Genomic DNA, 22612 nt, shown 5'->3' with positions numbered 1-22612 from the left:
CCCTAAGATCACAGAGCCACGGTACATTGTCGATGATCATTCCAGGTTCCCTTGCGAAGTATCGGGGAGCGTTTCTCAGACAGGACAGTTCGCCGGTTGTTGTTAGAACCACAGCCGCAGTTTTCCCGGTGCAATATTTAGTTTTTAGCTTTTGGCAGCAAATGGCGACGAACCGATCAAACGTGAAAGTGACGGTGAACCAGACAGAACAGTGTGTGGCTGTGTAGCTCAGTACATCGATAACACTGCACACAGGGGTGATGCTCAGAAAACTCCACCGGAAGTAATACTCTCTGATACGAAACAAAATGACCTGGGTGACAATGGTCAGTAGATCCGCCGCTGCCATGGCCACCAGGTAGCGAGTGGTGCAGGTAGAGAGGCCGCACTTTCCCCGGGACAGGATCACAATCGCCACTAAATTCACTGGAGAGAAAGGGAGAGAAATAGACACTGGGCATTACATGACACATTCTCCGGGTATTAACACCAGATCGAGTTGCAGCGAAAGATGTCTGTGAACGGCTGCTAATCCAGCACCAGACACGGGTCACACTATCTCTTAACTGTTTTCTTCAGTGTGGAGATAAACCAATGTGTGGCCAATCGTCGGCGATATAAACGAGCTGAATGAGTAACAACGATCGCTGCTGATCCGGTTTCCAGTCGCTGATGGGGCCGGTTTCACAGACTTAACCGTGACTGACAAGGACTCTGGAAAATCAGCATCAGATGTTTGCAAGATGAGATACAGAGGGGAGAAACTCACTGAAAACACTGTAAACAGTATTAGCAAACAGAGACTGAGTGGCTCAGTTAACGGTTTAATTCTGCACCGCAGTTCAATTCGATAACACTCATGAGCAGGTCCCTGGACACCGGATCGGGTGATCAGACCAAACTATTGACCAAAAGGCAGCGGGATACGATTGTGACAGAATCCACAGTGAGACGAGAAACACAGCACCAGGGGCTCTCTTTGATCAATAACTCAGAAAAAGTGAACCTGACAGTGAACCACCCGTCCCCAACCGCAGTCACACATTGTCGGAGAGCTACCTGTCCTCAGCATTGGGACAAATCTGGACAAGGTATCATTAAAGGCAAGAACAGCGTTTGAGTCGATACCCTGAGTTACAGCAGAGACAGATGTTTAGTTCCCTTTGTCATTGAATATGAAAAATCGGAAAGTCTAATTATCTGGATCGATATCTCTGACGGATATTTGTACAATGATCGTCGTTGGAAAATAGTAAATTGATCATGAATAGATTCACACCGGTAGCAATCAGAAATTACAAACATGAATCCCTCTGCTCACTCACCGGGAACTCCAACAACGGCTATGAACACGTACAATATTTTATCCACTCTTATGTACATTCTCACCAATGCAGACATTTTCTCTGTCCAGTGATTTGCCCCCCTGTGTTACACGCGATCTCTCGGAATGAAGTGCTGAGGCAGCACATGCCTCGAGTTTTTAATGCAATTCAGTGACTCCACAGGGACAGATTTCAAAAGATTTAAAAATAAAGATTTTAAATTATTCACCTGTCGATTACATCAGACAGGTGAAATTCCCGCGGTGACGGATGGCGATTAAACTATTCAAGTAATAGGAAGACATTTGGGAATTAAATTGTCCCAACGCAGGTGACTGAACCGTCCGAGTTATCTTATCAATTAAATGTGCTTCCAGTGTGAATATGCACTTCAAAGTAACCATTTATCGGACACAGAATATTGATGTAAATTATGCCATTGTAGTCTGTGAAAATGTATTGAATCACGAACACTACACCTGCTGGTGACGTAGTGGCATCAGCGCCGGACTCCCGAGTTCGAATCCAGCCGGCTCCAAAAACGCCTGGAGAGGGATGGGCTCCGCCAGGTTTCAGATGCCCAAGACACGTCGTATGATGAGCAAACACCAAAAAGATCGGTGCAAAAAGCTTGTGACAGTGCCCCGACGACACCACGTGTGTGTGTGTGTGTGTGTGTGTGTGTGTGTGTGTGTGTGCGTGTGTGTCAGTGTGTGGGTAGACTGACTGTCTCTGCCTGACGCTGCAGGCTATACACACCAATTCACTTTATCCCCCTTGGTTTAGTCCCTTCTCATCTGTCTCCGCAAACTGCACAGTTCCACCACTTCACAAAATGGCTGACTGAATAATAAAAGAGACAAGAACAGTGGGCATAATTCAAATTGCATTTATTAGTAATTTATGTACAAATTTAATAACTTTGAGACCTGTCGCAGCTCCAAATCAGGAGGCACCCCCACATGCACATTAGATTATCCCAGAGAAAGAATCATTTCAAACAGTTCTTAAGAAGTTCGTCTGCATTCAAAACATAGCAAGAACAAAGGTGAACGTTGATGTTGCATTTATTATTAAAGTATGGATAAACGGTAAAACCTCGAGAATCGACACCCGTCCAAATGCCCCGCCTCACCCAGGTTATTGTTCACCCCCAAATCCGCCAACATACCCAACTCTGTGCAAATCAGTCTGCGCCGAGAAATCTTTGCTCAGCAGAAAACCCTCAATGAACCTTTAAACCAGAGTCCAACCCAAAGCATCCGACACCACGAAATCCTTGTGCACTCACAGATTCGCTGATATACCCCTAAAGCTGTGCACATCCGCAAAGCTGGATGCTCCGCCAAACCCGTCCGCACCACTAGATTCACTGAAAAACCCCGAAATATGCCGGCATCCCGATTTATCTGACCAAACAATAACATGTATCATCCTGTCCTGGTGACGTCTGACCCACCAATCCCCCGCAATATTCTCACAGTATGTTTCCAGAAAATATTTTTCGCAATCTTCACCACTTTCCTCACCACGGCTTCTGCCCTTTTATACTTCGTAAGGTTACAGGGACACTGATACATGTTCACTTTCCTAAGCGACTTGTCCCACTCCCTAATCGCCTCTGCACACTCCTCAGTCCACAGTGATACAGCCTTTCTCCTGTTAATTCCTTTGTAATGGGAATCACTTCCCTCTCAGTTTGCTGAATAACATGACATAACATTTCATTGTAAAAATGCACATCTTCGTCTACATTCTGCAGCGGTTCTAGAACTACTGTGAATAATAAATTTCGTACCCATTCAGATACACAAGTTGAAAAACTGTTCTTTAATCAAACCATTACCATCATTCCTCAAACAAACCCTCAGTGAACTGCGTTAAAATTTCAGCAGCAGACATCTCTTCGTGAGCGAGAGCAAAATATACTTTCTCACAACTCAGCAGAATGTTTTCCACAGGCGTTGTAAACCATAATCTGTTTTATACAACTACCTGCTGATCAAATATTTCTACAGCAAATCCCACATTCGGTTTATTCACATTCACAACTGTACACCCTGCCTCCTTCCTTATAAAACTGTCAGCACTACCTCTCCATCAAATGACCAATCACGCCAAACGACAATATAATCCTGCACAGAAAAACTTAACTGTGAAAATAATCTCTTTTCCTGAATACTCAAAACATCGGGGGTTTCCGACAAATGAGAAACTGACTTCCTAATGTGTTGACAATGAAAAATCAGGCTGGGATAGACTAGGATGCAGATACTCCACCCATCAGATCTTCATTTACAGCTTCCAACATAACACCGGTTACACCGAGATACCTTTCCGCAGCTTTCACAATCATTTTCTGCTTTTGCCATTAGGACGAGATGTCTGGTCAGTGCAATTCTCCACATCCATTATAAACATCACAAACTCCATTTTATCCACCAGTACAGTAACTTTCCTGAGAGAACTGTGATGCGGACATATATCCACTGACCTCCTAGTCTACTCTCTGACTCGGAACACTTCATTAAGTTTAGCAGTCAGAGTCAGGTTTAACTTTTTGCAAGGTCTCTGCATAAGACACACCCAACTGTACTTTAACTTGTTGAACTGATCCGCCTCTATTTTCCTGAGGCAACCTTGTTGCTGTTTTCACATTCCACCTCTCTCCATGACTGAAATTCACATTAACTACTCATCTCATTTGACCGACAGGTTCCTCTGCCGGTGACAGCAGGGACAGTGAAGGGTCTGAACTACGATAGGCCTGATGGAAATCTGCCCCAGACTCAGACACCCCTCTTCTGCTCTATCGCTATGGCGGAGTTCAGCGATACTGCTGTCGGTAGTCGTCGGCCGCGGCATCTACAGAGACGGGCGTGGCTCACCGTCCACACCTCCGAGTGTCTGTTCTGGCGATGTTTGCCAAACCTCCCTCAGTTTCCGCCGATGCAGAGACAATTGCGCCACCAGCCGGCAGCAGGCACTCTGGGAGTTATGAACTACGATCCTCCACACTCCTGGTGAATCTCCTCTGGAGACTTCCTGCACAAAATATACTTTGTTTAGAATGCAACAGTTTAAGAAACATACCAGGTCATGCACAATCTCCTGAGAGGAATACTGTCGAAGTTTCGGATGCAACCTTTCAGATTCAGCATTGAGAGTGGCCCTTCCAGGCTGCACTGCTGCCGAACAAAATTGTACAATCTGCCTGCGTGTGAGCCATTTCCTCTGGGCATGAGTCAGCTTGAATAGTCACATGGGTATAGGTGCTGAAAAGTTATTTTCCCGGCTGCAGGAGTCTTTAACTAAACCTTTCCTATCCTGTACGTAATCACAATGCCTTTTAAATCTGTATCAGTACAAGACCACAAAGGAGGTAGTGTTTGGTGTCTTGTCGAGCAGTAAGGTGGATTATTTACTCAGAGCCTGGTAGGATACACGATTATGGAGAGAGGCAGGAAACCACATCACCAATGACTTGACCGATATATTTGTGCTCTCTGAAGCCACAGGTAAGATATCAGAAAAACGCTGATCAATCTGATTCCGTTATTTAAGAAGGGGGACGGATAATCCCGGAAAATATAGAGTCACGTTAGGGGTAGACACGTTTCTGGAGAAGATTCTAAGGGATTGGATGTAGAGTTATCAAACACCTCACACAACAACATACCCATCGTCTCCTCCAGAGAATGATAGTTTGTTTCCCGACTGCCCTTTCGGCCGGCACCAGGACCATCCCTCCCGTCCATGTACCTGTCCAAGTGTCTCAATGGAACCTCATTTCACCACTTCCACGGGCGTCTCATTCCACACTCACACTGTCCTCTCAGTAAAGAAGTTCCCTCACATTTTACACTTAAACACCTTTCCTTTTACCCCGAACTTATGATCTCCTATTCAGGCCTCACCCAACCTGAGGGGGAAAAGCTTCGGTGCGACAAAACCCTTTGAATCGTTCTCTCCAACTCAGGCCTTCAACTCCTGGAAACATCATTATAAATTTTCGCTCTAATCGTTCAAGTTTCTTGATGGTTTGTAGTGTAGATGGCTGACCCTAGATAGATACACGAAGCTTAGAAAAATAGAGGACTATGAGTAAGCCTAGGCAGTTCCATTGTAAAGACAGGTTCAGCACAGCATTGTGGGCCGAAGGACCTGCCTTGTACTGTAGGTTTTCTATGATCCAAACTACACACAATACTCCAGGATTGACCTCAGTAACGTCCTTTACAACTTCAACATAACATTGCAATTTGTGTACTCAGTACTCTGATTCATGAAGGCCAATGTGCCAAAGGCTCTCTTCATGACCCTGCCCTGAACTATGGAACTGTATTCCCGGATCCCTCTGCTCTCCGCAGACCATAATCCCCGACCAGTCACTGTCTGAGTCCTACCCTGTTGTTCCCGGCAAAGCGCAACTCCTCACATCGGTCCTCATTCCATTCCAGCTGCAAAATCGTCAGCCCATTTATCCAGCTGCTAAACCCATCTCCAAGTTTCGATAATCTGCCTCACTGCCACTCATGCTCTGTATCCAGGTGTCAGCTGCAAATCCAGTTTACCATATTCCCATTGAAATCCACGGTTACGTGGAGCTGAGGAGGACGATGGCGCCTAACGGCGACTCCTTGTTTGCAACTTCGGAAAGAGCTCTGGTTCTATTTTAATATCTCTATTTTTCCCTCTCATGTTGCTTTTGAAAACCCCGACCTGGAATTACAAACTGACTTTGGTTCTTTGCGGGAATGGGACCCGTTCTCGGAGTCTGACGACTGGCCGTTATTCGAAATACCAAGGACGAGGGCTAAAACACCAGCGCGCCGTCAGTATTCCGGGATTTTGTGGCTCTGGAGACGGGTGGAGTCGAGGTTGCTGCCGTTGTAGGAAATCGGTGCGTCGTGGGAGACGGAAGATCGAAAGCAGCGAGCTGGCTGCTGGCCGTGTGCCCGGAGACCCGAGTTCCTCGGGCACAGAGCTCGGAACAAACAACACAACAGACATTTATCATCTTAAATCAGCGAGCTGTTTGTTATGTCCCCCCCCCCCCTGTCGCTGTGAAACGGGGACTTTTCCCTTATTAGAGAGGGAGAGAGAGATTGAGAGTGTGTGTGTGTGTGAGAGAGAGAGAGAGAGAGAGAGAGAGAGAGAGAGAGAGAGAGAGAGAGAGAGAGAGAGAGAGAGAGAGAGAGAGAGAGAGAGAGAGAGAGAGAGAGAGAGAGAGAGAGAGAGAGAGAGAGAGAGAGAGAGAGAGAGAGAGAGAGAGAGAGAGAGAGGGGGGGAGAGGTTGTGGTGTGTTGAATTACCGGGTGAACGTGTGGTCTTTGGGGTTCTGTAAGTCTGTGTCCCTATTGACGCTTTGCTGCACGTTTCAGTGCTCGGTGGAGGGCGCCGATGCTTTCTTTAACTGGTGGGTGGGGCGGAGATGGTTGATTTGCTACTGCTTATGCGTGGATGGGGTGAACTGGGAGGAATTTGGGGTGCTAGCATTTAACTGTCATTCATTCTTTGGGACACTCCTCTGTTTTCTTGTATGGTTGCAAAGAGTAGAATATCAGGATGTATATTGCATATATTACTCTTATATTAACTACACATTTGAAACATTTGGTACCTGTGAAACACTTCTATATCCTGTCCCTCAGAATGTCTGACAATCAGTTAACCGTTGGTGTCAGGCTCATCCGCCTCTACTTGCCCGGCTCATTGTCAGAGACTTTCTGGAACAATGAAAGCTAATCTACAGCACCTCACAGGTGTCCAAAGACATTTAAAATACTCCTGGAGACAGGCTAAGGCCTCTGCAGTTTCCGTACTCGACTTCCACAAGGGCCGGTGCGATGTCTTGTCACTAATTGGAAATTGATCAGCCCTGATTGTGCCCATTAAACTTTAAGATACAGAAGCACAATTAGGCCATTTGTCCCATCGCGTCTGCCCCGCCATTTCATCATGGCTGATCCATTTACAGCACGCCACTGGCCCCCATCTCCATCATTTTCTCCATATCCGTTCATGCCCTGAGCAATCGAGAATCTGTGAACCTCTCTCTTAAATATACGTAAGGACTGCGCCCACTGCTGCCTGTGACAACGAATTCCACAGATTCGCCACTCTCTAGCTAAAGATATTCCTCTTGCTCTGATTCTAAATGAATGCCCCTCCATTCTGAGACTGTCCTCTAGTCTTACAGTCTCCCACCAGAAGTATGATCCTCTCCACAAAAACTCTGTCAGAGCTTTTCACCATTCGATAGGTTTCGATCGGGTCACCCCTCATTCTTCTGAATCCCAGTGAATGCAGACCGAAAGCCATCGAATATGGAATCATGTTCGTGAACCTCGTTGAACCCTCTCCAGTTTCAGCACATTCTTCTGAAGATAAGCGGCCTAAACCTGTTCACAATACTCCGTTTGAGGCCACACCAGCACTTTATAAACCCGCTAATTTGCATTCTTGCTCTTGCATTGTAGCTACCTTCAAATATATGCTAATATCGCCTTTTCTTTCCTCATCACACACTCGAACTCTGAAATAAACTTGAGGGAATCCTGCACAACGAGTCCCAGTTCTCTATGCTTGTCCGTGTTTTGCATTTTCTCGCCACTTAGAAAGTACTCAACCCTTTCACTTCCTCTACAAGTGTGAATGACCATACACTTCCTGGCACTGCGTTCCGTCTGCCACTTCTTTGTCCATTTTCCTCATCTGTCAGTCTTTCTGCAGCCTCGCTCCGTCCTTAAAACTATCTGTCGCTCCACCCATCTCCGTATTGTCTGCAAACGTTGCTAGAATGCCGTCAATTAGATCATCCAAATCATTGACATATAACGTGAAAGATTTAACACAACACAGTCGTCTGTCGAACAACACTTCTCACTGGCAGCCAGCCGGAAAAGGCCCCTCTCTTCCCATTCTTCGTCGCCTGTTAGTCAGCTACTGCTGGAATTATTCTTGTTTAATTTTATTCCCTCTCTGATGCTGGCTTCGACTTCTCTTGTCAGCCACGGTTGTCAATCTGTGATATTCTTTGCCAGAGACGTCATTAGGTATATCTACGGCAGAGGTTGATAAATTCTTGTTTAGTCTGGGCAGGAAGGGCGACGGTGAGAGGGCAGGAGATGGGGGCCGAAAGGGAAAACAGAACTGCCAAGATGAAAACACGGATTTCATGGGTCAGATTTCCCGATTCTGCTCCAGAATCTGATGGTCTTGTGAAGGTTGAACAGCGAGATGCTCTGGTCCACATAGGGACCAATGTCATGGGTAGGAAGAGGGTCCATATTTCTTCAAAGTGAGTTCAGGGAGATGTGTGCAAAGTTAAATGGCGGGATGTACAGGGCTGTGTCGTTAGGATTGCTCCCCATGCCACAGTACCAATGAAATCAGAAGTATGAAGATTATACAGTTTAACGTGTGACAATGGAGCTGGTGCAGGCGGGAGAGCTTCAGATTTTTGGATCATTGGGCTCTCTTTTAAAGTGCATCACCATACACGTCCTGGCACTGTATTCCATCTGCCATTTCTTTCCTTTTTTTCCCGCAGGTGTCTGAGTCCCTTTGCAGCCTCTCTGCTTCCTCAAAGCTGCCTGCCCCTTCACCGACCTTCATATCGTCCGCAAACCCTGCAACAAAGCTACCTGCCCCTTCAACATCCTTCATATCGTCAGCAAACCCTGCGACAAATCTATCATCCAATTCATTGATATAGAATGTAACAGCGATCGGTCCCAACACAGACGTCTGTGAAACAACACCAGTCACGGCAGCCAAACGCGAAAAGGCTCCCTTAGTTCAGACACTTTGCATTCTGCTAGTCAGACAATGGTAGAATCTTCCACGTTTGTTAAGCAGCCTCATGTCCGGCACCTTGTTCCCCTCGGGATCTGAACCAAGTAGCTGAGAGATTGCGGAGGCGTTAATAATGATCTTTCCAGAATCGATAGGTTCTGGCGAAGTACCAGGTAACTGGAAAATTGAAAATGTTACTCTACTATTTAAGAAGGGTGGACAGCGGCATAAATGAAACTATAGACACGTTAGCCTGACATCAGTGTTTAGAAACTTGTTGGGAACGATTGTTAGGGATAAGATCATGGAGTACCTGGAGGCACATGACGAGATAGGCCAAAGGTAGCATCGATTCCCGAAAGGAAGATCCAGCCTGATAAAGACCTACTACAATTTTCGAGGTAATTACAAGCTCATAGACAAAAGAGATGCGGTAGATATGGTGTACTTGGAAATTCCTAGCAAGATTGGAGTCCATGGCAATGCAGTCAGGCCAGACTGGAGAAATATTCTAATGATGCGTTTTGCGTGGAACCGATGAACAAAAAAAAGCTATGACCTCGTTCATGGGGCTGTATTACAGAGAACTCAACAACCCGACGGATTTAGCGGAACAAATTTGCAGAGAGATCGTAGATCGCAAGAAACATGAGATTGGTGTTATAGTGGGATATTAGTTCCCTTGCAGTTCAGGTGCAAATCGTCCCTTCTGTGCAGGACCCAAAATGTTCCCTTACACACATCTGTCAGCTGCTGTCTGTCACAGAGACTGGGAACAAAGTAAAACCTTTCTGTTTGACTTCCAGTAACTCGTGGTTTTCCAGAAGTGACTGTGCTGGGACCATTTCTTTTTAACCTCGCTCTCAGTGACTTGGTTGACGCATTTGATGGGTGTGTGGCCAGAATCGTCAGACTGTGAGGTCACTGTGCGTGAATGGGAATAGATGGACATATCCAGAGACCCATTATTCGGTGAGATTCCGAAATAGTTCTTTGATTGACAGTTGGCAGGCCATTGAGGAACCGAGTTAGATTCTATTTTGTTATGAACATGGACATAACTGCAACTGGAGAGAGTGTGATACTTGAACTGCGTTTAGAGAATGAGAGAGGGCAGTGGTTAGAGTTTGTGTCGAGAACACTTTGCATCTAGTGACAACATGGTCATTTGTTTCAGGGTAAATACGCTTAAATTTATGTCTGGTGTGCAGGGTGAGATTCTAACTTGGAGAAAGGTCAGTTTTAATGGAATCTGAAGTAATCTGTCAAGTGTGGATTAGGACAGGCTGTTTCCTGCCAAATGTGAACTTGGGAAGTGGGAAGCTTCAAAAAGTGTAACTTTGGGAGTAAAATTCTTATATATGTCTGACTGAATAAAAGGCAAATTTGAAAGATGTAGGCATCTTAGGTCCTTTTAGATGTTGAGGCCCTGGTGAAGATATAAAAGGAGGTTCAGTGCAGGTATAAGCAGGCCGGAGCAAATGAGGTGCTCATGGGGTATAAAAATGGAAGAGAACATAAGACACTGACGCAACAGCAATTAACATTTTTACCACAGTTAATTGAAGCATCCAGACTGCACACCGTGATTTCCATTTAACTAATTATATGAATTCTAAAACAAATTGACTGCACCAGTGACTATTTGGTTTCTCATATTTAAGGGGTGAATATCACTTTTTAGACATCACTTTCATTTAGACACGAAATCGGCTTTCTGTTATTCAGTGTCAAAAAGCCAAATTAAACCACTTTGGATTAATGTTGAAAAACGAGAAAACATGAAAACTTCCAAAGTGGATATGAATACTTTTTAGAGTGCTGTAAAATACAAAACAATCCTGCGTACAGTTAAGAAACATTAGGACCGATGTTGTCCTTGATCCTGGTGCTGTGTGTTCTCACTCCTTAATGTCTGCTGCCCAATGGAAGGTGTGAGAAGACAGAAATACGGGCTGGAAAGGGTCTTTGTTTATTTACTTATTTAGATAGATGGTCCATGAGTCTGTGGGTCTTTGAAACTGGTGACAGTGTAAACAGGGAGGTGAAGAAATCGTCTGACATGAATCCTTCATCAGTCAGGGCACTGAATACAAGAGTTCGGATGTATCGTCACAACTATACAATATTTTGTTGAGACTGTATATGGATTGTTGCCCAGAAACAGAAAGGATATGATTCAGCTGGAGAGGGTGCAGTAAAGTTTCACAAGGAGCGACTGGGACTGAGTTACAAGGAGAGACTGGGAAGCCTCGGTCTGTGCTCCCGGAATGTAGAAAGCTGAGTGCTGAGCGAATAGAAGTGTATAAACTCTGAGGGACATGGCTGATAATGTGAATGGCTGCAGTCTTTTTCACAGCAAAGGCCATTTAAAACTAGATGGAGTTGATCTGTGGTGAGAGGAGAATGATTTAAATGACATGTGAGGAGAAACGTTTTTGCACATTCCTCTTCCAATCTTTTACATTCCCCCCTAGTCTCATGTGAACCATCTACACCTGGAGTGAGGAATCCCTCGTGCTGTCCACCTTCCACTCAGCTATAGAAATTCACAGGGCAAAACCACGGTGTGACCACGGTGTGTATCCCAGAGTTCCATTTAACCAATGTTTGTTCAATTTCAGTTTGTGTATATCGCAGAGTTCCATTTAACCTACGTTTGACCAACATACCGTTGAAAATCTCCGATCCATTCACCTGTCCGAATGTCTGTTAAACATTGTGATTTTGTCTCCTCTGCAGCTTCTCCTGTCAGCTCGTACCATTCACCCACTACTCTCTGTGTGGAAGGAGTTGCCCGAGTGTCCTTTTGATTTTTCCCCTTTCAAAACATTCTGCCTTTACCCAGCTTAGTGAATTTCATCCTATAAATGAGTCACCAGAACTGCCCACAATACATTGTAGTCTCACCAATGACCTGTACTGTCACAACATGAATTCCCATCTCCTGTACTCCAAACTCTAACTGATGAATGACTTCTTCACCACCCTATCTTTACCTGTAACACAAGACCCCAGTCCAGGCAACATTTCTGTGAATCGTTTCTTCACCTTTCCAGCTTAATCATTTCTTCCTTATTTTGCTGACCAGAATTGCACAGGTTACTGCAGCTGTGATTTAATTAATATTTTGTACAACTGTAATGCAACTCCTCTGCTGCCAAAGGGAGGCATGCTGTTCACCTACTTCAGAACCATAACAATCTGTGCTGTGACATTTCGGAAACTATGTACCCGTATCCTAAGTTCTCTCTGTTCTCTAATCCTTCACAGGACATTGTGTATGTCCTGGCATGCTTTACCTTCCCATACTCCATCGGTGCGCACTTGTCTGACACTGTAACAACACTTCTCCGTCTCTCCACACGAATCACACAGAGATAAATGTCCATCAACCGTTCTATGCAGCTGTCTGCTGATTGTGTGTAACTTGTACAAGAGAACACCTGGACCCCTCTGTACTTGAATCATGTGCTGTTTCTCTCCATATAAATAATAGTCTGCGTTTTGATTCTTTCCATCACTGAACACGCCATCGCTTTTTACCACATTAAACTCCATTTTCAAAGTATTCTCTCTTTTACCCAGCGTCTCTATATCCTGTGGCAGAGATCAAATTTCCCATCCCAACATTACCCCCACCACATCCTATGTCATTGACAGACAGCCTTGGACACCTCACACTGTGACCCCCCGTCCGGGTAACTTATATCGATTTTGAATAATTGACGGCCCTAAACTTACCCCTGCTCCCTTAGAAAACCCATTACCAACCCAACCTCCGCCCGCTCCACTAAATTTTAATATTGATAGTATGTAATTGAGGGTGGATTTGATCCGTGGATATTCAGGTGGTTATATCCTCCAATCCTGAAACAAACCAGTTAATTGAGTCTCTGTCTTCTACGTAAAAACCGGTCTCCTTTTTAGATGCATTCTGAAAATCCAACCACATCTATAGGTTCCTTTCTAGCAGCTAGACAAACTCTACTCATGTTAATCAAACATGAGTTGCCTTTCACTCAATGAGCAAATTGGGTCAAAGACTGACAAGTTGATGATGAAACACTTGGACACTGGCCTTCAGCAGTCAATCACAGAGGATAATGGTCGGGGTGTTATGCTGCAGTTGAATAAGATGTGAGTCTACATTGAAATATCGTTTTTAGCTTTGGTCACACTGTTACAGGAAAGATGTCATTAAGCTGGAAATAACGCAGGGAAAGTTTACAAGGCCATTCTTGGGTCACAAATGACTGAGTTATGAGCTGCTTAGGATTGTTTTTTCTTGGAATGTGGGAGAACAAGGGGCAATATTATAGAGGTGTATGAAAAAAGGAAGTTCGCAGATAGTGTGGATGCATAGAGACACTACATAGAGAAACAGGGATGTGGAATCCGCAACTACAGGGCACCGGATTGTGAGAGGGCAGAGATTAAACAGGAATCTGTTGCTCTATATCTCTCAGACAGACGGTGGCCAGTTTCGCACATCATGCCCACTGGGGCACAGACCACTGACCCGAGTTCTCTGTGCTGTGCCAGTCTTTCACGCTGTGCCCAGGTGCAGCCAGTCTTCAGGGGGACTAATATTTACTTTCTCAGAGATGAAGACTTTGCAGCTTCTGTGACTCCAGGTTTTTGTGGGATTGGATTGTTGGAGTTATGATGCCCAAATCTACTCCATTTGCATCCGGGCTTCGGACAGTGCTGGAAGACTGAATATGTTCGAACACTGAGGTCCCTCTCCCGGTCAGCCTGCAACCATCTCCCTGCAATAGCTGTAAGATCAAACACGTTTCTCACAATACAATGCATTCATTCACCCTATCTATACCCTTCATAATTTAGTATACCGCTGTTAAATCTCCCCTCATTCTCATACGCTCCAAGGAATAAGGTTAAAATCCTTAAGGTTATTCTTGATTCTGCTCACCAAGGACAATTTATGTCCCATTTTGGCTTTTCTAATCACCTGTTTGAGCATCCTCCTGCTCCCTTTGTACTCAGTGAGGCTCCAGTCCGATTTAGCTTCCGGAATCCCTTCAATTGTGCTGTAGAAGGCTCCAATATCACAGATCTGCTTGTATATGCAGCTCCTTCCTGCGACCATATTTCATTTTCTCCTCGCAATCTGGTTTTACACTGAGACCAGCTGTACCCTCGCCCTCCGGCTGCTGTGTGTGAGGAGGACGCGCTGCACTGTTCTCGGTCCCGGGGAAGGATTGCCGTCACTTTTACCGACCCCTCAAGTGTTTAATTGTAGAGTGGGAAATTATTCCTTAAAATTCTGGATCAGGGCTGGGAACAGTAAAACCAGGGAATCCTTCAGTTTTGACCCGGAGTGTGAGAGAGTTTGACGAGAGCGCTGTCTTTCAGTTCTGTTGTACATGTACCGTTGGAAATTGGTGGTTGTGTTAAAGTGCACAAGTGGAGCTGGAAGATGAGGGGCCGCTCTCTGCAGTCCGTCACTCTGACTCTGTCTCATCCTACTCCCAAGCCTGTCTCTGCGCACCTTCCTCGGGCAGGTCGAGGTTCTGGGTATAACAGGAGACAGCAGCAGTCAGTTTGTCACTGAGCAGCCATCTGAGTGAAGCAGCGTCATGTCCGGTGGAGGGAAAGAAGACAAAGGACAGGGAAAAGGTGGAGCAGGCACCTTTAAGTGCTCCGTGTTAATATCCCGTGAAACATCAAACCAGCCATTTTCCGACTGTCTCCTACCACCACATTTCAGGCTGCGGCGGTACGTGCTGAGGGACACTCTGAGGCTCGGTGTAGCCGACTGTGTCCCTGTAGAATGATGTGAGTAGAGATGTGCACAGTCCAGCTCTCATCAGCCTCATCAGAAAGTGCATATCTGCATTGTAATCCATTTGTCACTCTGTGTCCCTCTTCCCCAAATGGTCAGGGTCTCCCTGTAATGTATAATAGTCTTCATGAACTGGTGTTTAACTCTCTAATCTCCCGGACTCTATTGAATGTCGCTCAGGTGGTAATGCAAAGATCCTCCTTCCTCGTTCTACCTATGTTGTCAGTTCCCACATGCACCTCCCACTGCAAGTTCCTCTACAGGGTAAATAAGGCGACCCGAACCCGGGCATAGGCAGGCAACACAGTCAGTCTGTGATTCTGCTACCAGTTCTTCCGCCATATCCAGTGTACATCAGTAAGCAGGGGCTACAGCATGCTCGGGTGTAACCGGCAGGCTAGTGGTGGGAGGGAGCGCCTTCTATTAGGTCTACCTGCACAAAAATAATTCCGGCCCTTGTTCGTGAAGGAGTGGAAAAAGAACCTAAAATATGAAAAGAGGTGCAGCTTGTGTTCAATGATGCAGATAATGAAGCACACTGCGGAACATAAAAATATCGAGTCTCCATCACTTACAGTTTTACACTGCTGCTTCTTTTTCTGATCTAGCATACTGCCAAGAACAGAATAAATAAATATAATTGTTAAAATATCCCGCATGGAGGTAAACATACGTATAACGTAGTTAAACACTGAACAATATTCTGAATAGTGCTGCAAATAAACTTTCGAGTTGATGCTGTTCCAAACAGGCTGTGCACAACAAAGAGAATTATTGCGCATCACAAATCAGATTAATTACAGTCAGAAATAGATGTTGCAGTTCAGCACATGCAGAAATACAGGATACACCACATGTCGGTATAAAATGAAAATAGGACACATTATTATTAAAGGCTTTGTAATAATTTTATTTGTTTCTATGACAGGAGTAAACATTCCAACGAAGATTTTTCTGCAGAAGGTAATAGGATGTGAAACACAGACTGGATGAATCTGCCCAAAATCTCCACTCGTCACATTCAGACTCTTCTCTCTGACCTCCTGGAGAACCACTTCCTGGATTGGAGCTGCAAGACAGTGGACATGAACAGACACATTAAGTGTTAAGCTGGAACGTCAGAACATTTACGGGCTCTTGCATTCAATATGCAAAATGCTCTGTACTTTAAAAGCACGTCACTGACCGCTCTGATGTCGTCATTGCTTCTCTGGATCTCGGCTCACTGAACTGAGATGATGATATCACTGCAGGCCAAGCTGCCGTAGTCATTACTATTCCACGCGCACCGTTGACCATGATGATAATGTTGCCTCTGGAGCCTTCTCACTGACCACAGTGGTAACGTTACTGTGGGTCCTGGTCATTCCCAAGACACCCTTATTTGAAATTCCTCCTCTCTGCGTAGAATTCAATTTGAGAATTATCCAGTGAGAGTTTCCTGCAGTCAGCTGATCGCGATTATCTAGCTCAAGGGCCCCTATAAATGGTGTAAATCATCTATTCTCAATGGGGGCCATATGGATCCCTTTGGGGCCCAGGCATATTTGAACGGGGCCACCGACTGAGAACTGTGAGAAGGGGAGCGCCAAGAGTTTATGGGAGCCCTGGTAACTGAACCGATGAAATACCGAAGCAGCAACCTTCAGTGGAGTCAATAGTTTCCCTCCTATTTATAATATCTTTCCAACACACTGTTTGAATTCGGCGCACCTGGTACAATCATTGCTTATGCTCCCGCCCACACAGCCTCACTTCAGAGTCAGTCATGATTCAGACTGCACCGGGTCAATATATTTAATCAAGGATTCACGCATCCAAAATAGCCATACTTCATTCTCCGAAGATCAACATGTCTTGCTAGGCCTTTTCCTTTGCCTAGTAACTTTAAAGTATATGTGATTTGATATATTATACGTTCAGATAGGTTGTGAAAAGTGTTTAATACTGCATATCACGTCACTGAAAAATAAAATTCCTGGCTCTGGATGCCGGTATTTCTGTCAGTAATGTGTCTGCATTTCGCGCGCTTATTCCCGAGTCCAAAACGTTTAAGCAGCCTTCTTAAACGATTTCCCAGTGAATGTTGTTAATTTAGCTAGACAAAAATCATTTTTCTTTCATTTTAGGTAGTTTTAGCAAATGTGTATAAAAAGGAAAATTGAAATACTGTGTTGCTATGCAATTATGTTATAACGTTTGCTAAATCTCAGTCGAAATTGTAAATTTTCATGGTAATTTGGTTAATTTGGCTGCATAATTTAATCAGTCTGTTTCAAAAGATTTTTGAATCAAGAATGATCTGCGGACTAAATTTACAACACAGTGGGGAAAATACCAATATTTCTTCATTGCTTTACCCTCAACATATTTGTCTGAGAGCGGATCCTGCAAGTCTCTGGCAACGAACCAGAAAAGGCCCCTTTAATTCTCGCACGCTGCCTCCTGCCTGTTAGCCATTCCGCTGTCCGTGTCGTTGGATTTCATCTTGTTACGTAGTCTGATGTGCGGCCCCTCATCAAATGACTTCTGAAAAGCCAAGTCATTGACAAACTCTGCCTCTCCTTTATCCACAAAGCTTGTTACTTCCTCAAAGAATTCGAACAGGTTCATCAGGGAAGATTCCTTTGACAGAATCCATGCTCACTTTGACTTATTTTATCATTCGTCTCCAAGTACCTCGAAAGACCATCCTTAATAAAACTTCCCCAACCATTGAGGTCTGGCTAATTGGCCCCTACTTTCCTTTCTTTTGACTTCCCCCCTTCTTAAAGAGTTGAGTGACGTTGTCCCAGTCCCCTCGGGCCATGCCAGAATCAAGAGATTCTTGAAAGATCATGACTAATGCATCCGGTATCTCTTCAGCAACCTCCCTCAGGAATCTGAGATGTAGTCTCTCCGGTCCCCGTGGCTTACCCACCTCAGGACCACTGAGTTTGCCCAGAACTTTTTCCATTCAAATAGCAATGGCACTCACTACTGCTCTTTGACACTCACAGACCTCCGGAAACATAGCTACTATCTTCTACAGTGAGGGCAGATGCAAAGTACACATTACATTCATCTGCTACTTTTTGGCCGCCATTACTATCTCACAAACATCATTTGCCAGTGGTTCAATATCAGCTCTCACCTCCTTGTTACGCTTTATATAATCAAAACAACTTTTGGTATCCTACTTTATATGCACAACTGTCAATTTGAGAACTTCCTTCCCTGTGCAACATACCTATCCTGCGCCTTGTGAACTATTCCCCGCTACTTCAGCTATCTCAGCTCTGCTGTAATCCCTGTCAGTATCCCGCAACAGTCCACCTGGGGATGTCCTTTCTCATGCCTCTGTAAATTGCTTTATTCCATTGCAATACTGATACGGTATGTGTGAGTTACGCTCACACTCTGAAACTGCAGTATGAAATCAATCATATTATGATCACTGCCTACTAAAAGTTCATTTATATTAATCTCCCTATGACATCGGGATTTTCCGCGAGCAGGCTCAAGCAAAGCCTCTCTAAAATCTTGTACGCATTCAGCAGATTCCCTTTCTTGTGATTCAACACCAACCTGATTATCCCGAACCCTTTGTACATTGAAGTCCCGAATTACAATGAGAATTAGGTTTATTATCATCAGCATGTGACGTGAAATTTGTTAACTTAGCAACAGCATTTCAATGTAATACATAATATAGAAGAAAAATAAATAAAATAATAATTTAAATAAATGAGTAAATCATTTAAATCATACGTATATTGAATAGATTAAAATCGCGCAGTATATGAAGTGAGGTCGTGTCCAAGGGTTCAATGTCCATTTAGAAATCAGATGGCAGAGGGGAAGAATGTATGTTTGAATCGCTGAGTGTGTGCCATCAGGCTTCTGTACCTCCTAATTGATGTGAACAGTTAGAAATCGGCATGCCCTGGGCGCTGGAGTACTTTAATAGTGATATTGCCTTTCTGAGACACCGCCCCTTGAAGATGTCCTTTGTACATTGTAGGCTAGTATTCAAGATGGATAACACTCTGCAACTACTTTCGGTCCTGTGCAGCAGACCTCCCCCCTCCCCATACTTGACAGTGATGCAGCCTGTTGGAATGCTGTCTACGGTAGGTGTACCTTCTATAACTTCTATAGATTTGTTGATATACCAAATATCTTCAAATTGCTAATGAAGTATAGTCTGTGTTTCCCTTCTTTAAAACTGCATCGTTATGCTGGACCAGGATCCTCTAGACACCCACCTCTGCTCCCTCTATTGGTATTGATATGTGTTCCTTCATATTACTATTCCGAAGGTTACAATCAGTTTTTCCTCGTACTGAAGTTGAGGGCAAAGTTGTTACTGCGACACCACTCCACCAGTTAGCATATCTCTCTCCTGTACGCCCTCTCATCACCGCCTGTGATTCCGCCAACAATAGTTGTATCATCAGCAAATTCATAGATGGTATTTGAGCTGTTGCAAACCACACAGTCATGGGCATATACAAAGTAGAGCAGTGGGCTAAGCACAAACCTTTGAGGTGCGCCAATGTTTAATGTCAGCGAGGAGGAGATGTTATAACCAATCCGATCTTCTGCTAAAAGGTCAGGGATCCAATTACAGACGTAGGAACAGAGCCCGAATTCTGCAACTGTTGAATCAGGATTATGCTGAGCAATAGTCGATGAACAACATCCTGACATGGGTGTTTGTGTTGTCCATGTGGTCTAAACTGTGTGAAGAGCCATTAAGATTGAATCTGTCGCTGAATTATGGTGGCGATAGCAAACTGCAACAGATCCGGGTCTTTGCTGAGGCAGGAGTTCAGTCTAGTCATGAGCACCCTCTCAAGGCATTTCATCACTGCAGATGTTAGTGCTACCGGGCGATAGTCATTAAGGCAAATCACTTTATTCTGTCCAGGCACTGGTATAAATGCTGCCTTTTTGAATCAAGTGGAAGTTTATGCCCGTAGCAGTGAGAGGTTGGAAATGTCCTTGAATGCTCCCGGCAGTTGATTGGCACAGCTGTTCAGGGCCTTACCAGGTTCTCCATTGGGACCTTCTACTTGTAAACCTGCTGGATTATGCTCAGCTCTCTCATACTGGTTCCCAGTAAACGGAAAAAATCAGAGAACAGTGCAGCGACGGAACAGACCGTTTGGTACAGAGGAGCAATCTGCAGATGCTGGAAACTCAAACAACACACAAAAAAACGCTGGTGGAACACAGTAGGCTAGACAGCATCTATAAGGAGAAGCACTGTCGACGTTTCGGGCCGAGACCCTTCGTCCTTAATAACCCTGCCTGGCCTGCTGTGTTCCACCAGCATTGTGTGTGTATTGCTTGGTACATAATATTGTGGCAAACAATCTGAAAAGAAAATGAGTAAACCTCAAACCTAATCCTTCTGACCTACACAAAGTCTATCTCACTCCATTTCCCTCATATTCATATACCAATCTCAACTTCCCGTAAAAGGCCCTAATGTATTTACCTCCAGCACTATATTCAGCATCCAGCACTCTCTGTGTAAAAAACATACCCCTCACACCTCCTTTCAAATTGCCCCCTCTCATCTTCTATGTATCAGACATTTCACCCTGCGATAAAGACAGTGCATGTCTGTACGAACTGTGCCTTGCATAATGTTAGAAACCTTTATCTGGTCTCTCCTCAGCCTCTGCTGCTCCAAACAAAACAGCCCAAGTTTGTCAGGCCTCTTATCTCAGCACATACCCTTTAAACCAGACAGCAACCTGGTAAACATCTTCTTCTCCTTCTCCAATTCCTCAAAATCCTTCTTGTACTGGGTCAACAAGAACGATATGCAAAGCTCCAGATGTGGCCGAACCTGTGTCTTTTTAAAGCTGCAACATCACCTCTTGAACTTTGAGCTCAATACCTCAACTAATAAAAGCAATCATTTGATCAGCATCTTAACCACAGATTGACCCGTGTAGTCACTCTCAAGGAGCTATAAACATCGACGTCAAAACTCTCTGCTCAGCAACATTGTTAAGGGTCTTCTCCCTAAACTTTACTGACTTGCTTTTGGCCTACCAAGGTACAAAACCTCACATTTATCTGTGATCAGCTCCTTCTCCATTTCACTCTCCTTATCAGCGACTGATCTAAATTGCGCTCTATTCTTTGACAGTCTTCTTCACAATCCACAACTGCACCACTCTTGGTATCATTCAAAAACGTATTAAACCACCCAACTACGTTTTCATCCAGGTAATTTTAATATTTCACAAACATCAGAGGTCCCAGCACAGATCCCCTCAGAACACCAGTAATTAAAGAACTTCAGCTCGAATAAGTCACTTCAAAAACATCTCTCAGGCTTTTATCAAGAGGGTATTTGTTAAATGCTTTAGTGAAATCCATGTAGACGATATTCTCTGTTCTATCTTCATTAATCTCGTTAATCAATTTGTCAGAAAACTCAATCAAGTTGTTAAGACAGAACCTTTCTCACATGAATACATAATGGCTCTGATAAATTCGGCCTTGGCTTCCAAAAGCTCATATATATTATCTTGAAGAAGATTCTGTGGCAATCTCTGTACAACTGACGTGAGACCTACCGGTGTATAGTTCTCCGGATTTTCCCTTGTTCCCTTCGTACATACAGGTATAACATTCGCCACTCACCAGTACTCTGGGTCCACGTCTGTACCTGGGAATGACTTGAAGCTACTGGACAAGACCACAGTAATCTCGTTTCCTGTTTCACTCAAAAACTTGGTTTAAACCCCATTCAGGCCCCAGGAGGTTATTGCCCTTAATACTCATTAGTAGACTCGATACCCGCTCCTCCTTGACCTCCAAACTCCCGAACATTGTTATACATGCAGCACTGTCTACTGGTCCACGTCTTTTCTCTTTGGGCAATACTGATCAAATCCAATGGATTTAAACGAGATGCAAGGCGGGAGGGGAACCAGAATGCAGGAACAGATGCATGGGAGAAGGAAGAAAAAGAGAGTAAGAGGTGGAGAATGACTTAATTGTATTTAATTTAATGCTAGTAGAATTGTACGAAAGCTGGATGAGCTTAGGACATGGATTGATACCTGGAAACATGATGTTGTAGCTGTTCGTGAAACATGGCTGTAGGAGGGGTGTGACTGGCAACTATGTATTCCTGGATTCAGTTGCTTCAGGTGCGATAGAATCGGAGGGTCAGAAGGAGGAGGTGTTGCATTGATTGTCAGAGAAAATATTACAACGGTGCTCTGGCAGGATGGATTTGAGAGTTCGTCTCGGGAGACTATTTGGGTGGAATTCAGGAATGGGAAGGGTGTAGTAACACTTATAGGGTTGTGTTATAATGGGGAGCGAGAATTAGAGGAGAAAATTTGTAAGGAGATAGCAGATATTTGTAGTAAGCACAGGGTTGTGATTGTGGGAGACTTTGATTTTCCACACATAGTCTGCGAAACCCATACTGTAAAAGGGATGGATGGGTCGGAGTATGTAAAATATGTGCAGGATAGTTGTTTTTTTTTTTTGCAGCAATACATAGCGGTACCAACTAGTGAAGGGGCAGTGTTGGATCTCCTGTTAGGGAATAAGATAGGTCAGGTGCCGGAAGTGTGTTTTGGAGAGCATTTCGGATCCAGAAATCACAATGCCATTCGTTTCAATATAATTGTAAATTCGGATAGGACTGGACACAAGG

General features: G+C 44.4%; 1 protein-coding gene and 1 long non-coding RNA gene across 2 annotated transcripts in view; one reads left to right on the top strand and one right to left on the bottom strand.

The window, feature by feature from the left end:
- The window catches only part of LOC132385773 (zinc finger protein 135-like), a 901933-nt gene that overhangs the window by 223278 nt on the left and 656043 nt on the right, over nucleotides 1–22612 (top strand). The window lies entirely within an intron of this gene.
- The window catches only part of LOC132385775 (uncharacterized), a 488678-nt gene that overhangs the window by 261252 nt on the left and 204814 nt on the right, over nucleotides 1–22612 (bottom strand). The gene's annotated exons all lie outside the window — the stretch shown is intronic.

This window comes from Hypanus sabinus, assembly GCF_030144855.1.
Source record: "Hypanus sabinus isolate sHypSab1 chromosome X2 unlocalized genomic scaffold, sHypSab1.hap1 SUPER_X2_unloc_2, whole genome shotgun sequence".
NCBI classification, from domain to species: Eukaryota; Metazoa; Chordata; class Chondrichthyes; order Myliobatiformes; family Dasyatidae; genus Hypanus; species Hypanus sabinus.
This window is presented reverse-complemented; position numbering and strand designations above follow the sequence as displayed.